Source organism: Oncorhynchus nerka, linkage group LG22 (genome assembly GCF_034236695.1).
Source record: "Oncorhynchus nerka isolate Pitt River linkage group LG22, Oner_Uvic_2.0, whole genome shotgun sequence".
Taxonomy (NCBI): domain Eukaryota; kingdom Metazoa; phylum Chordata; class Actinopteri; order Salmoniformes; family Salmonidae; genus Oncorhynchus; species Oncorhynchus nerka.
This window is the reverse complement of record NC_088417.1, coordinates 42,448,827-42,469,447: the sequence shown is the minus strand read 5'-3', so window position 1 is coordinate 42,469,447 and position 20,621 is coordinate 42,448,827. Positions and strand designations below refer to the sequence as shown.

The 20,621-nt window shown below is 44.3% G+C and overlaps 1 protein-coding gene across 3 annotated transcripts in view; it reads right to left on the bottom strand.

Moving 5' to 3' along the window:
- LOC115105201 (transcriptional activator GLI3-like) overlaps positions 1 to 20,621 on the bottom strand; it is a 174,583-nt gene that overhangs the window by 51,937 nt on the left and 102,025 nt on the right. The gene's annotated exons all lie outside the window — the stretch shown is intronic.

Genomic DNA, 20,621 nt, shown 5'->3' with positions numbered 1-20,621 from the left:
GACAGAACCACCCCCCTAAGGTGCGGACTCCCGAACGCACCTCAACACAATAGGGAGGGTCCGGGTGGGCGTCTGTCCATGGTGGCGGTTCCGGCGCGGGACGTGGACCCCACTCAATAAATGTCTTAGTCCCCTCTCCTCGCGTCCCTGGATAGTCCACCCTCGCCGCCGACCATGGCCTAGTAGTCCTCACCCAGAACCCCACTGGACTGAGGAGCAGATCGGGACTGAAGGACAGCTCGGGACTGAGGCAGAACGGGAGTGAGAGAAAGCTCGGGAGTGAGAGAAAGCTCGGGAAGAAAGCTCGGGAGTGAGAGAAAGCTCAGGAGTGAGAGGAAGCTCAGGAGTGAGAGGAAGCTCAGGCAGGTAGATAGATCTACCAGATCCTGGCTGGCTGGTGGTCTCAGCAGATCCTGGCTGACTGGCAGATCCTGGCTGACTGGCAGATCCTGGCTGACTGGCAGATCCGGAAGAGTCTGGTTGACTGGTGCTACTGGCAGATCCTGGCCGACTGGCACTTCTGGCGGATCCTGGCTGACTGGCACTTCTGGCGGATCCTGGCAGACTGGTGGATCCTGGCTGACTGGTGCTACTGGCAGATCCTGGCCGACTGGCACCTCTGGAAGATCCTGGCTGACTGGCAGATCCGGAAGAGTCTGGCTGACTGGCAGATCTGGAAGAGTCTGGCTGACTGGCAGATCTGGAAGAGTCTGGCTGACTGGCAGATCTGGAAGAGTCTGGCTGACTGGCAGATCTGGAAGAGTCTGGCTGACTGGCAGATCTGGAAGAGTCTGGTTGACTGGCAGATCTGGAAGAGTCTGGCTGACTGGCAGATCTGGAAGAGTCTGGCTGACTGGCAGATCTGGAAGAGTCTGGCAGACCGGCGGCGCTGGGCAGACTGGCGGCGCTGGGCAGACTGGCGGCGCTGGGCAGACTGGGAGCACTGGCGGCGCTGGGCAGACTGGAGACTCCGGCAGCGCAGGAGAGGAGACAGGCTCTGGCTGCGCTGAACAGGCGGGAGGCTCCGGCAGCGCAGGAGAGGAGACAGGCTCTGGCTGCGCTAAACAGGCGGGAGACTCCGGCAGCGCAGGAGAGGAGACAGGCTCTGGCTGCGCTGAACAGGCGGGAGGCTCCGGCAGCGCAGGAGAGGAGACAGGCTCTGGCTGCGCTGAACAGGCGAGGCGCACTGAAGGCCTGGTGCTGGAACCGGTGGTACTGGATCAAGGAAACGCACAGGAAGCCTGGTGCGGGGAGCTGCTACCGGAGGACTGGGGTGTGGAGGTGGTACTGGATAGACCGGACCGTGCAGGCGCACTGGAGCTCTTGAGCACTAAGCCTGCCCAACCTTACCTGGTTGAAAACTCTCGGTTGCCCTGCCAGTGCGGCGAGGTGGAATAGCCCGCACTGGACTATGTAGGCGAACCGGAGACACTGATCGCAAGGCTGGTGCCATGTACACCGGCCCAAGGAAACGCACTGGGGACCAGATGCGTAGAGCCGGCTTCATGGCATTTGGCTCGACGCTCAATCTAGCCCGGCCGATACGTGGAGCTGGAATATACCGCACCGGGCTATGCACCCGCACTGGGGACACCGTGCGCACCACTGCATAACACGGTGCCTGCCCGGTCTCTCTAGCCCCCCGGTAAGCACAGGGAGTTTGCGCAGGTCTCCTACCTGGCGTAGCCATTCTCCCTGTGAGCCCCCCCCAAGAATTTCTTGGGGCTGACTCTCAGGCTTCCTTGCCAACCGTGTTCCCTCGTATCGCCGGCTCCTCTCTCCGGCTGCCTCTGCTCTCCTAAGTGCCTCCACCTGTTCCCATGGAAGGCGATCCCTTCCCGCCAGGATCTCCTCCCATGTGTAGCAACCCTTGCCATCCAATATATCGTCCCATGTCCAATCCTCATTGTGCCGCTGTCTCTGCCTTTGTTGTTTCTCCTGTGGCTCCTGCCTGTTGACATGCTGCTTGGTCCGTTTGTGGTGGGTGATTCTGTAACGGTTTTCTATTGGTGAAGGAGAGTCGGACCAAACTGCAGCGTGTAGATTTCGATCCATGTTTAATAAAACAACGTAACACGAATCAAAATACAAACTCAACAAAACAATAAACGTAATGAAAACCGAAACAGCCTAAACTGGTGCAAACTACCACAGAATAAGGACACTAAGGACAATCACCCACAATACAACCAAAGAATATGGCTGCCTAAATATGGTTCCCAATCAGAGACAACGATAACCACCTGCCTCTGATTGAGAACCACTCCAGACAGCCATAGACTTACCTAGAAAACCCTACTAAGCTACAATCCCACTAACATACACACCAAAACCCCCAGACAAAACACACCACAATACAAAAACTCCATGCCACACCCTGGCCTGACCCAATACATAAAGATAAACACAAAATACTTAGACCAGGGTGTGACAATTATTATTTATTCCTCTTATTATTATCTTTCTATTATAATTATCTCTGCATTGGAGGGAAAGGCCTGTAAGGAAGCAGTTCATTGTTATTCTACACCTGTTGTTTATGAAGCATTTGATTTGATTTACAGCTAAAGCCAAGATCAATTCACTACCCCTAGTACGCAAGATATGCTGACTTAAAAAATGATTGCCACCAAAACTTTATTAATTGACATAAATCGATCTCCCTTTCACATCTCTCCCAAAGATTATCTAATGCCTCAGCGAAATGATTCTGTCGGTGAATCTCAAACCATCCCCTCGCCCCTGCCAAATCGCTCTGAGGGCCCTCCGTTCTCACATTTTGCCGACGAAACTCCAAGGGTGACTTCGAGAGAGTGGCGAGGGGAACAATAAACCCATCAGCGTCGGGAGACACTCCTGACTTTTAAATAATAAAACAAGTATGAAATTCAAATGAACAAATTCCCCTGTAATTTTATAAACCCCAATAACAGTTTAAACATTTAATTTGGGGGGTATTTCATCTGTTACATGTGTCAAGTCTCAAAATCAGACGCAAACAAATGCATGTGACATATAATTAGGCACGTCTCTCTATTCTTTTGTATGAAATTGCACAAGTCCAAACATATCACAGTGTATGTTGGGATAGCACTTTGCTGGGTCGGTCGACATGGCTATCTGAGAGTCTAATTAGCCCTTAACCCTCGATAATTTTCAGTCCCTCAGCTTTGCGACACTTGTGCAAATGGCAGAGGCATTCGTGAACATGCAAATCAGGGGCAGAGTAGTGACAGGAAGGGGGTGATTTGTGATTCAGCCAGAGTGTGAATAGGGCTCCCCCCTCCCCCCTTGCCTCATGAATGACGTCATCACTGGTTAAAGAGAGAGTGCGCTCTTTTATAAAATAAGCTACTTCTATGCAAATGTTGTTTATCAGTACAGTAAAATCTGTCCCAAATGGAAGGGAAACAGATTGTGATCTGTAGCCCCATGAAATGAGCCAAAACAAGCTCAATAACTCAATGCTTGCACATACTCCAAATGAATATGAATTCACCTGTACTGTGAATGAACCTAGGCTATATCTTGATTTAGCCAGTTTATCAAGAGAGATTTATCATTCAAATAAATGATTACCATTATGTTGTTATGTAGTTATATTGGTAAGAACAAAATCAAATTGATTGTATGATTGTATAATTAATGAATACATGGCTGTCTGTGAAAAATGTTGACGTAAGAACATTCAAATGTAATGATACTGAACTCGGTTTCAAAGTCAAAATTCTGGTATCATGACACCACTATATTCCATTTAGGACTCTGGTAAAAAAAAAAAGTAGTGGCCTATTTAGGGAATAAGGTGCCATTTGGAATGTATTCAGAGAGTCCAGAGGCTAGCTAACTACCATTACAAAGACACAGTACAGAACCATGGTCACTTTAGCTCCCAACACTTCCTACACCCTCCATCCATCCTTCCATCCACCAGAAGAAATGTGAAGAGAGAGAGAGAGGTGGGTTAGCTTCTTGTGCTCCCAGACCGGATGAGAGAAGAGAGGAGCAGAGATCAGTCAGGTGTCAGAGGCCTCTCCTGGCCCGGGTTGACAGCGTTTCCCCTCCCCTGATTCCTCCATCCCTCCTTCCCCGCCAGCCCTCCCTGCCATGGCCCTGAAAGTCTAAACCAGAGGGGAAGAGAGGGGCTCCTGACAGTGGAAATAGCAGACGCTTTAAAGCTCCAACCCTTGCACTGTGATCAAAGAGGCCATGGCTACACAGAGCCTGAGCCAGCCCAGACACTGAGCAGAGAGAGAGGAGAGTGAGAAGGAGAGACAAGAAGGGAAAGGGAGAGAGACAAAAGGGAGAGAGACAATGAGGGAGAGGGAGAGAGACAAGAAGGGAGAGGGAGAGAGACAAGGAGGGAGAGGGAGAGAGACAAGGAGGGAGAGGGGGAGAGGCAAGGAGGGATACGGAGAGAGACAAGAAGGGAGAGAGACAAGAAGGGAGAGGGAGAGAGACAAGTAGGGAGAGAGACAAGGAGGGAGAGGGACAATGAGGGAGAGGGAGAGAGGCAAGGAGGGAGACAGAGAGAGACAAGAAGGGAGAGAGACAAGAAGGGAGAGGGACAAGGAGGGAGAGGGGAAGGCAAGAAGGGAGAGGGAGAGAGACAAGAAGGGAGAGAGACAAGGAGGGAGAGGGACAAGGAGGGAGAGGGGAAGAGGCAAGGAGGGAGACGGAGAGAAACAAGAAGGGAGAGAGACAAGAAGGGAGAGAGACAAGGAGGGAGAGGGAGAGAGGCAAGGAGGGAGACAGAGAGAGACAAGAAGGGAGAGAGACAAGAAGGGAGAGGGACAAGGAGGGAGAGGGGAAGGCAAGAAGGGAGAGAGACAAGGAGGGAGAGGGACAAGGAGGGAGAGGGGAAGAGGCAAGGAGGGAGACGGAGAGAAACAAGAAGGGAGAGAGACAAGAAGGGAGAGAGACAAGGAGGGAGAGGGACAAGGAAGGAGAGGGACAAGGAAGGAGAGGGGAAGAGGCAAGGAGGGAGACGGAGAGAGACAAGAAGGGAGAGGGAGAGAGACAAAAAGGGAGAGAGACAAGGAGGGAGAGGGAGAGAGACAAAAAGGGAGAGAGACAAGGAGGGAGAGGGAGAGACAGGGGGAGTGATGGGAGGGATAGTGAGAGGGGGGGGGGTTAGAGACATGGGAGGTCAATATAGGGGGAAAGGGAGTGAGAGAGACAAGGAATGAGCGAGAGCAGGACTCCATGAGCCTTCACTACTGAGAGAAAGTGTGTGTTTGTGGTCTGAATATAAAAGAGAAATCGCCAGAGAGTGCCTGTGTGCGCACATATGGAAAGCAAGGGGAAACAGTTTGCTAGAGTATATGATAACTTCTGGAAGGTCCTTTGGGAGCTACTGAAAGCAAGAAATCATAATCAGAAGTCAAGCCAGTAATAACATTGTTCTGTGTGGCTGCATGGTTTAAATAAAGCAGCAGTAGGTATTAGGAATTGTGCACATTTACAGTAAGAGTAACGTTTACAGTAAGAGTAACATTTACAGTAAGAGTAAAAGTAAAACCTGGTTTGAAATATATGTATTGGTTTATTGGCTTATGTAAGGAAGGGTTAATGTGTGGTTTAGACAATCTAATGATTTCAAAGACAAAGCAATATAATTTGAGTGTACTTGTAACTCTAAGGGACATCTATAAACACTAAATAAACCCTTATCCTACCATTAACCTTCATGTTGTGTTTGTCTCCTGCCACCGCAGTGAAGAAACCATCTGCCACACCCTGATCTGTTTCACCTGTCGTTGTGATTGTCTCTACCCCCCTCCAGGTGTCGCCCATCTTCCCCATTATCTCCTGTGTATTTATACCTGTGTTCTCTGTTTGTCTATTGCCAGTTTGTCTTGTTTGTCAAGTCAACCAGCATTTTGTGTCTCAGCTCCTGCTGTTTCCAGTCTCTCTTTTTCTCGCCCTCCTGGTTTTGACCCTTGCCTGTTCTGACTCTGAGTACACCTGCCTGCCCCTGACCCTGAGCCTGCCTGCCTTCCGGTACCATTGCCCCACCTCTGGTTTACTTATCCCTGCCTGCCTTGATCTATTGCCTTCCCCTGTTGGATTATTAATCCATTGTTAATTTGACGTTGTCTGCATCTGGGTCTTAACTTCATACCTGATACCATCATCCTTTAGAACAGGGTTTTGGGGGGGATTTTCATTTTTGGTCAAAAAATATCACCAGGAATTCAGCTAAAAATAGAAAAATGTGATCATGTCTCAATGTAATCAAGGTATGAAATTATTGAGTTTAGTTGTGGTCAATTTGCAGTGTACAAATTATTATATTTATGTTCCAGCCCCCCAACCATCCGCTCCGACCAAAATTGGGCCACGGCCGAATCTTGTTGCCTACCCCTGCTTTAGAATGTCTCTCAGACACCCCAACTGAACTTCCTCATTCCTGATGAGTTGGACCGTCTCCTCTCCACCCTGCCTGAACAATAACCCTGCATGTGTGTACTTGTGTTTAGGGGCACCTATGGGGTTGCCAATCGTGCCGGGGTCTAACTATGCCCACCTGGCGCTAAGAAGGGGGGCTGGGAGTTCTGTGACCCCTTACATCAAAGGGTTAGCTGGGGGGGGGGGTTCTTCTATTCATGGTCACATCGACAAGGAGGAATCACTCTCTATGGTATAGTTCTGGGCGTGTGCAAGGATGTTCTATATATTTTACACGCTACTGTTGTCTATCACTGGACAGAGGAAGCTGTGTGGAGATGAGGGTGAGCGCTCGATATCTCTCTCTCACAAGCAGACACACACACACACACATCGTTGTCTTGCTAGGAGAATGCACATCTCAGCAGGCACGTACGATACTCCATGCTATGACGAAGATAACAGGTGTTGTTCAACAGGAGGCAATGAGTGTGACAGGCTCAAGTCATAACAACCGGGCCCAGGTGTCAGACACACACACGCACATACACTCAAAGAAAAATGCACGCAAACACACAAGTAAACACACTCCTGTGAACTCGGCGCTCCGACAATGTGAAGTCACAAACCTGTGAGAGCAGTGTCAGTGAGATGAACAACCCATGGGTCATACTCAGTGTTTCACATTTCACTGGTTATACACTGAGTGTACAAAGCATTAAGAACACGTAATCATTAGGGAGGAGATGCAAACCGAACGTTAGATCAGTGTCTACATACTTACTGTACTGTGTGACCTTGGAAATGACCGTGGAGTAAAATGGCAGGCAAGGTCAACTTGTAGTACCACACACTTTTCAGCTGTCTTTAAAAGCCCTTATAGCACTGTTCCAAATTATGGCAAAACACTATTACCATGAATGAGTGTATGAGCCTTTTTAAAGAAACATTTATGTTTCAGCTTGCTTCTCTGCAGGCTTTTCACAGGCTGTTTGGAAAACCATTTCCACACCGTATTTAAACTTAATTTCAGGATGTCTACCGAAGTAAATCAACAAAGTGTTCACAAAAAAAATTAAACATGAAAGTGAAATCATACAAAATGAGCCTGCCTTTTTTCATGTAATTTCAAGTGGGCTTGGAAGTTCAGGCAACAAACATGAGACCAATGTCCATTTTTATGCTCCTCTTTCATACTTTACGGTTCATTGCGGTTCGATAAATGTGCTCCGAGTAACACGGAAGTATCCACTCTCTTTCATTTCACTTTTCCAAAAAGTCACACTAGGTTGCTCTCGTTCAAAGTGAGAGTCAACAGTAAATACAGGTGGACTTAACCTTTTTCACAGGGTTTGTTTGAGTTCCTCTGGCATGCCCCAGGCTACAGAGAGGAGAATAGGGGACTCCTGGGTGTTGAAAGAAAACAGCTTCAGAACGAGGAGAGCAAGTACATCTATCGCCAGCACATCCTCTCAGAGAATGTCTCCATAGCCTCTGTGTGTTACAAACGCACGTACGCAGCACGCACGCACGCACACACATACGCACGCACGCACACACACACACACACACACACACACACACACACACACACACACACACACACACACACACACACACACACTACGCCCCATAGCCTCACTAACCCTTCTAGCCTGTAATGAGTTGTGGTGTTGGGGTTGGAGCCAGTCGGTCGGGAGTGTGTGTGTGTGTGTGTGTGTATGTGCATGCGTGTGTATGTGTATATCCCATCCTAAGTGAGAGAGGAGAGGGGATCCAGAGGTGAACGTAGCCCAGGGCTGATAGGGCAGCGGTGTATCAGTGTACTGGCTAGAGAGAGAGCTCCGTGAACCACCTCAATTCACTCTGTCACAGTGGGCCTCATGAAATGAACCACTGCACAGACGGACTCAAGCAAATCACAAACAAAACACACAGCGACCAAGAAGGAGAGTCCCGCTGCTGGAGAGGGCTAATCCTTCAGACAGAAAGCGAGAGAAAGAGAGGACAGGGAGATAGAGAAAAGAGGAAAAAGAAAGAGGATTTATCAGGTTAAAGGCTGAGTGCAGTCAAAAATGTGAAATTCTCTGTGTTTTACATACAGTGCCTTCAGAAAGTAGTCAAACCTCTGGACTTTTCCCACGTTTTGTTGTGTTAAAGCCTGAATTTTAAAATGTATTAAATTTAAAATGTTGGCCATTGGCCTACACGCAATATCCCATAACGTCAAAGTGGAATATTTTTTTTTTTATGAATTAAAAATGAGAAGCTGAAATGTCTTGAGTCAATAAGTATTAAAACATGATCAAAATAATTATGTAACAAGACACATAATAAGTTGAATGGACTCATTCTGTGTGCAATAATAGTGTTTAACATGATTTTTGAATAACTGCCTCATCTCTGTACCCCACACATACAATTATCTGTACAACCACAAAGACCAGGGAGGATTTCCATTGCCTCACAAAGAAGGGCACCTATTGGTAGATGGGTAAAAAAAAAAGCAGATCTTGAATATCCCTTTGAGCGTGGTGAAGTTATTACTTACACTTTGGATGGTGGATCAATACACCCAGTCACTACAAATATACAGGCATCCTTCCTAACTCAGTTGCCGACGAGAAAGGAAACTGCTCAGGGATTTCACCATGAGGCCAACGGTGACTTTAAAACAGTTACATAGTTTAATGGCTGATAAGAGAAAACTGAGGATGGAGCAACAACATTGTAGTTACTCCACAATACTAACCTAATTGAGTGAAAATAAAGGAGGCTTGTACAGAATAAAAATATTCAAAAACATGAACTTTTTGTCCTGAATGCAAAGTGTTATGTTTGGGGCAAATCCAATACAACACATTACTGAGTACCAGTTTCCATATTGTCACACCCTGACCATAGTTTGCTTTGTATGTTTCTATGTTTTGGTTGGTCAGGGTGTGAGCTGAGTGGGCATTCTATGTTACATGTCTAGTTTGTCTAGTTCTATGTTTGGCCTGATATGGTTCTCAATCAGAGGCAGGTGTTCGTCATTGTCTCTGATTGGGAACCATATTTAGGTAGCCTGTTTGGTGTTGGGTTTTGTGGGTGATTGTCCTTGTTACTGTCTCTGTGTTACTTTGCACCAGTATTAGGCTGTTTCGGTTTTCGTGGTACGTTTATTGTTTTTGTATTTGATTCGTGTTTACTTTGTTTCATTAAACATGGATCGCAATAGCCACGCCGCATTTTGGTCTGACTCTCCTTCACATACAGAAAACCGTTACACATATTTTCAAGCATAGTGGTGGCTGCATGTTTATGGGTATGCTTGAAATCGATTGTTAAGGACTGAAAAGTTTTCCAGCAAGACAATAACCTAAAACACAATACCAAATCTACACTAGAGTTGGTTACCAAGATGACAGTGAATGATCCTGAGTGACAGAGTTACAGTTTTGACTTAAATCTGCTTGAAAATCTATAGCAAGACTTGAAAATGTTGGTCGAGCAATGATCAACAACCAATATGACAGAGCTTGAAGAATTTTGAAAATCCATGTGTGAAGCTCTTCGACTTACCCAGAAAGACTCACTGCCAAAGATGATTCTACGATGTATTGACTCAGGGGTGTGAATACTTATGTAAATGAGATCTTTCTGTACTTAATTTTCAATACATTTTCTAAATTTTCTAAAAACATGTTTTCACTTTGTCATTATGGGGTATTATTGTGTGTAGATGGGTAAGAAAAAATATATTTAATCTATTTTGAATTCAGGCTGGAACACAACAAAATGTGAAATAAGTCAAGGGGTATGAATACTTTCTGAAGGCACTGTATATTTCCACACTAAGAGGTTGGAATAATACTGTGAAATTGTGAAAATTATGATAATGCCCGTTTAGTGTAAGAGCTGTTTGAAAAGGCAGTACATTAGTTAATTGACCAATAAGAAAGAGTTCCAAACCTCTCTGCCAATAACAGCTAAATTTCAGTTTTCCCTTCCCACTCAGACCACTCCCAGACAGTCTTAGCAAATTTCTTGCTTGAGAAATTGCTCTTTGCTAAGAAGCTATTTTTGTTGCCTTTTGACTATTTTCATTGAAATCAATCACAGTAAGGTACTTAATTGTTACCCATAAATGATTTGATAGTGAGATTTTTTTTTAAATGTCTGCATTGGACCTTTAGAAAAACATATTTGTCCTCTTCAAGCACTGAAAAAAGAAATCCATCAAATGTTTTCTAATATATACTCCTGTTAGAGGAGAAAGAGAGAGGGGGAAGGAAAAGAAAGCAAAGACTGGTTAGAGGAGGCAGGCAGGCGGCAGGGGCAGGTGGGAAAGTCAACACACACAGCCTACTTTATTCTTACCATTTCATCCATCTTGCTGGAGTTGTACTAATAAAATGTCAAGTGGAGTTGCCTGATATTTAATCATGAACGGGGCACCACCGACCCCGCAGCTCTGGACCCAGCCCAGGCCACAGCCCCGGCCCTTGACCTTATCAGGGTCTATGTTGGTTAAGTACAGGAGCGGCGGAGGATTCCTGAGCCTCATCAGGAAGAAAGACGTTTCACACACATACACAATCTCACCCACTACAGTAAGGCGCACATATAGCACATCACTAACATCAAAAGGTTCTCTATAAATGATATATTGTCTTTTCAGAGTGGTTTGGTGCATTAAATCGAGTTATTAGAGTATGACATAGATAGAGATAAGAGAAAGTGTTCCACCGGGATGCTGGCCATGACTGTGCTTCCCACAGTTGTGTCAAGTTTGTTAGATGTCCTTTGGGTAGTGGACCATTCTTGATACACACAGGAAACTGTTAAGAGTGAAAAACCCAGCAGTGTTTGCGGTTCTTGACACAAACCGGTGCGCCTGGCACATACTGCCATGCCCCGTTCAAAGGCACCCCATTTAAATATTTTGTCTTGCCCATTCAACCTCTGAATGGCACACGCACACAATCCATGTCTCAATTGTCTCAAGGCTTAAAAATCCTTCTTTAACCGTTCTCCTCCCCTTCATCTACACTGTGACATCAATAAGGGATCAGAGCTTTCACCTGGATTCATCTGATCAGTCTATGTCATGGAAAGAGCAGGTTGTTTTGTATACTCACTGTATATCCAAATTTGGCTGAACTTTCCAGTCTTCCAGTCCAATTTAATTCAACTTTCATCTCTCATTTATTAAAAAGCGATCTCTTTTGGACACACAAAATGCGACCTACTGACAAATACACAGACAGAGCAGCACCAAATGCTAGTTGCGTTCATTTTAACAGTTCCGGCACCCCGCAGCTGTGTGCAGGACTGTGCCACTCCCGCTGGACGATGCGTGCAGAGAGATACTTGACACACTGACCCCTCTTCTGAGAGAGTGAGGTATCATGGAAGATGAAGACAGCAGAGATGGGCTCTGTCTGTTGCTCATTCCAAACAGTTAAGGTCCAAACCACAGTCTGAGAGATGAAAACATTCTTCTCACACATGAATAATGGACTTCAGATTTGATTGGATAAGAGATAACACGGTGCTCAAAGAATAGAGTAGCCGTATGTGAGTGTGATTAATATCCTTGGTGGAGGAGGTGAAGGAAGAAGAAGAATTACAAAATGCCACGATAGCTCATAAGAGAGAATGAGAATGTATAAAGGGCAAAACAAGGAGGAGTGAAAAGGAGAGAAGGAGAGGTAGAGTCAGTGCAGGAGAGGAGGTAATGATCTCATTTCCTTCACCGTTAAAGCTGTCAATGGCCTTCAGAACAGTTTAACAAATGTTAAACAAATGTTGTTTTTTTAAATCGACAACATGTGGTAATATTATACATTGTTACCTTTATGTTTCCCCCCATTTACTTAAAGCTCGACGAGGGGAGAGATGGAGGGAGTGGACAGAGGGGGAAAAGAAAGTATTTCTAGCAAAAAGCAGGCCGAATTTACGACCCTGTTCCCTATATCTCGTTACTTGCTGTAACTGGCCCCCAGAGTGAATTCCCAGGGCCCCGAGCCCAAGTCGGAATAATGGAAAGTCAACATTTTCTACACTTTCTTCTGACGGCCCACCGGGATGGTTCTGCCTGCCTCCACAAAGCAAGGGTCTGAGTCCCAACACTGACTACATACTGCACTCTCTCTTCAATCACATTATTTTGACTCACTTTAAAGTGGCAATCTGTACATATTTTTTTGCACTTTTAAATGAATTAAATATGGCCCTATAGCCATGAATTCTGATTAGAATCCCAGACTGCCCCTTTAACTAACTAACAACAATTATTAACTAAATAGTAGGTTAGTATGCCGACAGACATGATATAATTATATTTGTTGTGTTTTCTCAAATGCAGAACTCTGTATAGCAATATCTATTTTCCAGTTTTCTTTTTACAAATGCATGTTACTATATATATATATATATATATATATATATATATATTATTTTTTTAAATGAAAATAATATTCTAAGATGAAAAAAACATCAAGAAACAAACACACACATGAACCTCCAGGCCAGTAGAAAGGTGGGAGGGGCCTTTACAAAGCCAATTAAGCGAAGGCACTGATGTGACAGCTGGCCCCTCCCACAAACCCATTACCCCCTTCATCAACAGACAGGCCTCTGGGAATGTATTCATAAAGCATCTCAAAGTAGAAGTGCAGTTTAGGATCAGGTCCTCCCTGTCCATATAACCATATTCCTTATGATCTAAAAGGCAGAACTGATCCTAGATCAGCACACCTACTCTGAGAGGTTTATTAATGAATACGGGCCCTGGAATTCTGGGATATACTGAGGTCTTGCTTATCAACAGCATTACCATAATCAATATTTAATATTAAAGTAAATTAGCCAACATTTGTAATGTCAATAATGTTGGTAAAAGCAATTTAAAATGTTAAAACAGAGGGCCTGTAAAAGGTTTAGAGCATTTGTATAAAACACTGTGATAATGGTGACTTGGGAATCATTTAAATGTCAATTCAAATCATAATAATGAATCACTTTCATCATTGACATTTATTTTATAGCATATAAACGGTTCATACACTAAGGTTATACAGTTACAATTGTATCTGCATTTTATTTTCTGAATCTTTATTTGGAAGACAAATCTAAACATGAAAAGCATTACTCAACAAACCCTTCTTAATATTTGAAATGATGAGTGATGTAATGACATGGCTGTCGAATCTTCCCATTATGGAATTGACAGTTGAGCACAAGGCTTTGTTAACCTTAGGCAGATTGAACACACACACAAAAACACACACAGGCCCGCACGCACACACGCGCATACACGCACGCACACATACACACAGTGACAGGCTGACTGACACACACAGCTAGCTGTTAGCACCTGTCTGTTATCTCCTCTCCTCCAGACTTTCTCTTCCATTGTGCAACATGGGCGAGCTACAAATTGAGATCTCAAATATAAACAGGAGGGCAATAGATTTCTGTACAGAAAATCAAGTGTACTACTGTGTTACATGTGGAAATTCAAAAGGCCACTAGTAAGATAGATATATATTATTCTTAGTCAAATAAATCATTTGCTGTAATCGTCTTAAATTAATTAAACCTACAAAAGATCAAAGGAAATGTACGGCGAAATGACTGACTGGGTTATTCATTTGACCCATATTGTTACTACTCAATAAAAATGTGAATCACCAGTGCCACATTCTCATTTGTTATGCTACATTTACAAATTAATGAAAGGGGCATTTCAACAGCTGTTGAGCTGGGTTGAAACAAACATATATGACATCAAATCAAATCTAACAACAATGTCGTACACAGTACAACCAACTATTGCAATTAAAATGGTTATGTAACTGTGAGGTTAGTGTGAATAAATACCCTTGATTCTTAAAACACAGTTTCAGCAGCAACATACATGTAATAACCAGCAGAAAAACAAATGCAAAATTGTCCACAACCGTGCACGTGTAATAACCATAGTAATAGAATCACTAAAATATATTTATATGGTAGTAACAGCAGCTCTTACGTAGAATTTAGCAACATGTCTAAACATGTTTCCTTGGGTACTCAACTGTAAACCAGAGCAGGGCTTGTCACATGTCTACTCTACCAAAGACTTTATTTTTTCTAAACCTGCAGTATCCATCAACCACAAAATGCACAGGTGCCTTGAAAATATCCCGCTTCGTTGCACAGTCATTGGGGGGAAAAAAGAAGACACCATCCATTTAGGTTTTCAAAACTGGTGTATTACAACAAAAATGATATAACTTCAAACTGCTCACAATTATGCTTATAGGCATTTATCTCATTTTCTCTCTAGATCCTGAAATTGCTTGAGAAAAAAAAGAGAGGGAGAGATACTTTACCCCCGCCTCTCCCGCCCATTTCACAGAGTGGCACGCAACTTTCTTTTTCTTCCCTTTTTTTTCTCCAGTGAAAATTGAAAGGGCTTTATGTCAAATAAGGATAAAGCCAGCCACTCCATATCAAGCAACGCAGCACGAAAATGACTGTGGCCATGATAAGAGAGGAGAGAAGAGAGGGGAGAGGAAAGTGAGAGGAGGGGGGGAAACGAAAAGGAAGTGACTCTACTCAATTATACTGCAAAATTGGTATGACTGAAAATGTTTCATTCAGGTGACTGATAGTATCGGTGAAACGGCAATGCAGATAAATAAAGGGGACTTTTGTCAAGAATAAACACCATTTAATCACGAAGCCAGTTACCGCGTGACTGTCTGTCCAACGAATACAGCCTGGCGCCACAGAGAAAGTCTTTTAAAAAGAAGGGAGGAGGAGGGGAGGGGTGGATGGGGGGAACCTGGTGACTTCACCAAAAGGAGGGTGACCTATGAATTCGCAGGGAATGGGGGATAAGGGGAAAAAAAGGGAGGGAGATGAGAAAAGTGGCTTGCTCTCCTCCTTCTCATTACTGACACATAGAGATCATCTAGAGATGATAAGGAAATTATCATTGGAATTTAATAGAATTTAGAGTCCCATTTGATATTTATTACAATTTATCAAGGTTTAATATTACCATTATTTTGGGGGGGTAAAGGAATAAATATAGGCTTATACTAAACAGGTTCATTTATAGGGAATTTACAAATGGTTTAGAGAGATTTATGAACACATTAATAAACGTATACTCAATAAACAGAAAATGAAAACTGCTAATGTTTGCAAACGTTGAATGAATGAATACAAAAATGATAAAACAGCTTCACATACAGTAAGAAAGGGTGAAACATCAGCCCCAAATAAATAAAACCCTCAACACATGAAAAGGAAAATCCAAAGGAAAGCTTAAACATGTACAGTACATACATACATACATACATTTACAGTATTTTCCTGTAGCTCTCTATGAAAGCTGTTACACTATGCCTTTTGTCATGAAGTAAGTGTGTGTGTGTGTGTGTGTGTGTGTGTGTGTGTGTGTGTGTGTGTGTGTGTGTGTGTGTGTGTGTGTGTGTGTGTGCAATTCCAGGCATCTTACCATCTGGAGTAGATGAGAAATCTGGAGGGAGGTGTGGTCTTTATGCTAAGCAGCACGCCGCTCCTCAATGTCCACATTTGGCTCTCTGACAACAGTTTATGTAAATAACCAAACAAAATGGCGTACACCTAAAGAACACACTCTACTCTCAGCCAAAAGGACACAGAGTGAGAAAGAGAGAGAGAAAGAGAGAGAGCACAAAAATTCATATATTCAAAAAGGTTTCAGTATGTTGTTACTAAGATGGAATGATCATTCTCATAATTGCAGGAAAATAAATTACACTCTTTTTTGGGCAGTTAACTATGGTTTCACTGCAGCCGACAACAGAGTGCTGATGTTGTGTTGAAATGAATGGGACCTGCGGCTTTTCCCCCTGGTAGCCTCACAGAATACCTTACAGTCCGTTTGGGGACCACAGCTGTACAAATACACTTCTGAATGCAATAACACCACAGACAGGACTTAGCATACCTTTACAGGCCCAACACACACACACACACACACACACACACACACACACACACACACACACACACACAGGCGCACATACGCACAGACACACCTTCACCCCCTTCCAGAGTCAGAATCCACGTGTCTATTCACCACTTACACAGAACATTGTGCCAAATCAGAATGTTTTCCTATTCCATTATCATCTTTACATTGTGACTTTGACATCATTACTACGACACAAATAATGTCATAGAGAATCCTCAGGAGACTTTACAAACAAGTGGCAGAACTAAACGGTAACATGACAAATCTCACACGTTATCTGAGTGGGATACGAATCTGTGGAGATACAGTACCTACGTTTAAACATTCCATTTTGTATTGTACTCAGGAGTAGATCATTCAAGCGAATTCTTAAGCAAATGCCTGCAGTGTCTTCGACAAGTCTTCAGACCCCGGGATTTTTGCACATTTTCTTAGGTTTCAGCCTTATTCCAAAATTGCTGAACAGCTATTTTCAGGTCTCTTTAGAGATGTTCGATCGTTCAGGCCCGGGCTCTGGCCACTCAAGGACATTCAGAGACTTCTTCCATTGTCTTGGCTGTGTGCTTATAGTCGTTTTCCTGTTGGAAGGTGAACCTTGTCCAAAGTCTGAGGTCCTGAGCTCTCTGGAGTAGGTTTTCATCAAGGATCTCTCTGTACTTTGCTCCGTTCACCGTAGGGATGGTGCAATGTTTACGTGACGCTTGGCATTCAGGCCAAATAGTTCAATCTTAGTTTCAGATAATCTTGTTTCTCATGGTCTGAGAGCCCTTTAGGTGCCTTTTGGCAAACTCCAAGCGGGCTGTCATGTGCCTTTTACTGAGGAGTGGCTTCCGTCTGGTCACTCTACCACAAATGCCCGATTGGTGGAGTGCTGCAGAGATGGTTGTCCTTCTGGAAGGTTCTCCCATCTCCACAGAGGAACTCTAGAGTTCTGTCAGAGTGACCATCTGGTTCTTGGTCACCTCCCTGACCAAGGCCCTTCTCCCCCGATTGCTCAGTTTAGCTGGACGGCCAGCTCTAGGGAGAGTCTTGGAGGTTCCAAACTTGGGGACCTTTAATGTTGCAGACATTTTTTGGTACCCTTCCCTATATCTGTGCCTCGACACAATCCTGTCTTGGAGCTCTAAGGTTTTTGCTCTTACATGCACTGTCAACTATGGGACCTAATATAGACAGGTGTGTGCCTTTCCAAATCATGTCCAATCAATTTAATTTACCACAGGTGGACTCCAATCAAGTTGTGGAAATATCTCAAGGATGATCAATAGAAACAGGATGTAACAGAGCTCAATTTCGAGTCTCATTGCAAAGGGTCTGAATGCTTATGTAAATAAGGTATTTCTGTTTATTTTTTTATTTTAAAAATTCAAACGTAAAACTTGTTTTCGCTTTGTCATTATGAGGTATTGTGTGTAGACTGCTGAGGATTTTATTTATTTAATACATTTTAGAATAAGGCTGTAATGTAACAAAATATGGAAAAAGTCCAGGGGTCTGAATACTTTCCGAAGGCAACGACCGTGACTACGCAAACAGTTGCAAGTCAATTACTTATCCCCTAAGAGTGTTTTGTTGTTTCAGTGGCCACATTCAAGCATAAGGGCCTCTAACTCACGAGTAAACTCCCATGCAGATAATTTACTTGTGGTCAAATACTTCTGTTTGTTCTCGGCCCGTCTCCGGGTGACCGAGACCAGGCACTGTGCCACAAAGAGAGGGCCTTTTGTTTCCACCGGTAGTCGTCAGTCGGCCAATAATGTCCCCTATGAAAGGCCCCAGCATCCCCCACAAAGCCCCACAGCCCCCCAGTTCCCGATGAATCTAGGCCAACACAATGAGAGCGACGGTGGGGACGAGAGCTTCCATGGAGTCTGCTCTTCACCGATTCATGTGTTTATTTAAGCAGGAAGTGAAGAAGCATACTCTCTAGAGGAGGAAAAGGTCAGCTGTTTCTTGGTCAGAGACACTGAGGTAGTGGGGAAGAGGGCTGCTGATTCTAGATCAGCTGCACTGAGGTCCTATTCTATAGTCATTAAAAAGTGGTTGGTCAAAGCTCTATATGCCGAGGGTATTGACAAAAGACACCACAGTTTCCCATTTTAGACATGTAGGACATAGACATAGACATCCTCTATTATGTGGAAATGGATAACTTCCATTTCCACACAGAAACAGTACATCATCAATGCACCCACACAAGGAAGGCAACCCCTGACCCTATCTTTAATATTGAATGGCACACGGGTGCCTTCCCATGCAATAATTCATAAACTAAACGATTATCCTAGCTCCTGACTGTAATTGCACTCTTCCCTGCCTAATAGGGGTGGCGTGCAGCAGGAGAGCGAGAGAGCGAGAGAGAGTGGAAAAACAAAGGACAGTTAATTTGTGATTTCCTCCGCTCATTTGAAGGCAAATTAAGTGTCAAGCAGCTAATTCAGAGCATATTTCATTTTATGAGCTTTTAATTTAATTTCGTCGGTCTCATATATCGCCGGATGCCTTTAGCTTAGCGCCTTCGCTAACGCTCCGTCCTTCCTCCCTCTTCTGCGGCGCCGGGACATAAATAAACATGTTTCAATTAGACCTGTCACAATAATAGGACAGGATTCTGTTCATTTGCAACGTCGGTTGGACGGCAGAATGTATCATGAGAATATGAGACGGCTGCGTGTTTTTCTACCGGACCAAGTCCTAGCATTAGCGCTGCTAGCGTTAGCGTGACGGCTAGCATTTCGTAGCTGGATTGATTGTACCGCCGCGGGGCCAGACCCACTGTAATTACCCGCTGTAATGAAACCTCTGTATGGGGAAGTAATGCCAATAATACTCTACTGTGTACTTAACCATATCTTTAAGAGGGCTAATAACGATTAATTCTGCTCACTAAGGAGAGCTTGTCTTAAAACAATTCTATATTTCTGTCTGAACCCCCCCACTTGTCCCCTGCAGGGCCATGCATGTTCTCTATGTGTGCAGGGCCATGATGGCATTGTTGGGGGTGACTGGATCAAAATGCTCCTTCGTAAGGAATTCCAAAACACTATCCAATGAGACCAAATTGCCAGATGAAATTGTTCCCAAGCAATACTGAGTTTATGTTACAGTCCAAATCTGAACCAAGAAACTACAGTAGCCTACATAACTCGGTAATCTGTCGATTGGACTGTACAAACCCTAAACAGTAACACCATGTAACACTGTTTCCTACTCTGAAAAGAAGCAATAGTAATGGCATTGAGAGCAGAGGGGTTAGAGCCTGTAAGTAAGCATTTCACTGTAAGGTCTACACCTGTTGTATTCGGCGCACGTGACAAATAAACTTTGATTTGAGATCGGAAAGGAACACGTGTAACTCGATAATGTGTGTACTAGTACCCAAGTCAATTTGAATAAGATCATCCACTAAACTGCCTTGTAATAATGAAAAATGGGGCCTTTCAGCGTGGCGTGTCATATTAAGCAGCAATACAAGTGGATAAACAGCCCATAAGTACGGCAACGACTCACGGCCACGCCTCCCCTGACAGGCTGAGCAAACGAAGCGCGCCAGCCAGATAACTCTTATCCGGACAGAGATCGAGTGACTGAACACGTTCGTTCTGCGCAACTTCTCTTACCCCTTCATTTAATTCAGTGGGTTCCATGTCTCCCCCTTCCCCCTAACCTTTGCTCCAGATCTCTCCAAAAGCGCCTCTGACTGATAACAAACACGGCTGTTTGTTTGAGCCGTATTGGCGGCACATGTTCTCTGCAGAAGCTAAATGCTCAATTATATTTGCCATTTTGTTTGCTTTGACACGGGGCATCAATCACTAACCCTTTTTTTTTTTTCTTGCCTCTCCCTCTCTCCTCTGAGACGAGGGGGGGTGGGGGTGTGGGGGTGTGAGGGAGACATAAAAAATGCATTATGCTTAGTGGCACATCAGCAAGGGAGAGATATGACTCCTGAGGATGGGGGGGTTGATAATGAAGAAGAATTTCAAACATAATGTGGCCCAAGTAGCTGCCCCATCCAATTTGTCCCAGTCGCGCACTGATCGCTTCCTTGCTGTCTCTGGGTGAGAAATTAGTGATGCAAGGGCGACAGAGCATCCACTACCAGCACTCACTGTTCAGGCAGAACAGAGAGCAAAAGCGGTGGAGTAAAAGAGAGAGAAAGAAGGGAGAGAGTGAAAGACAGTAAGAATGAGAGGGATTCTAATATGTGTGTTATTTGTGTGTGTGTGTG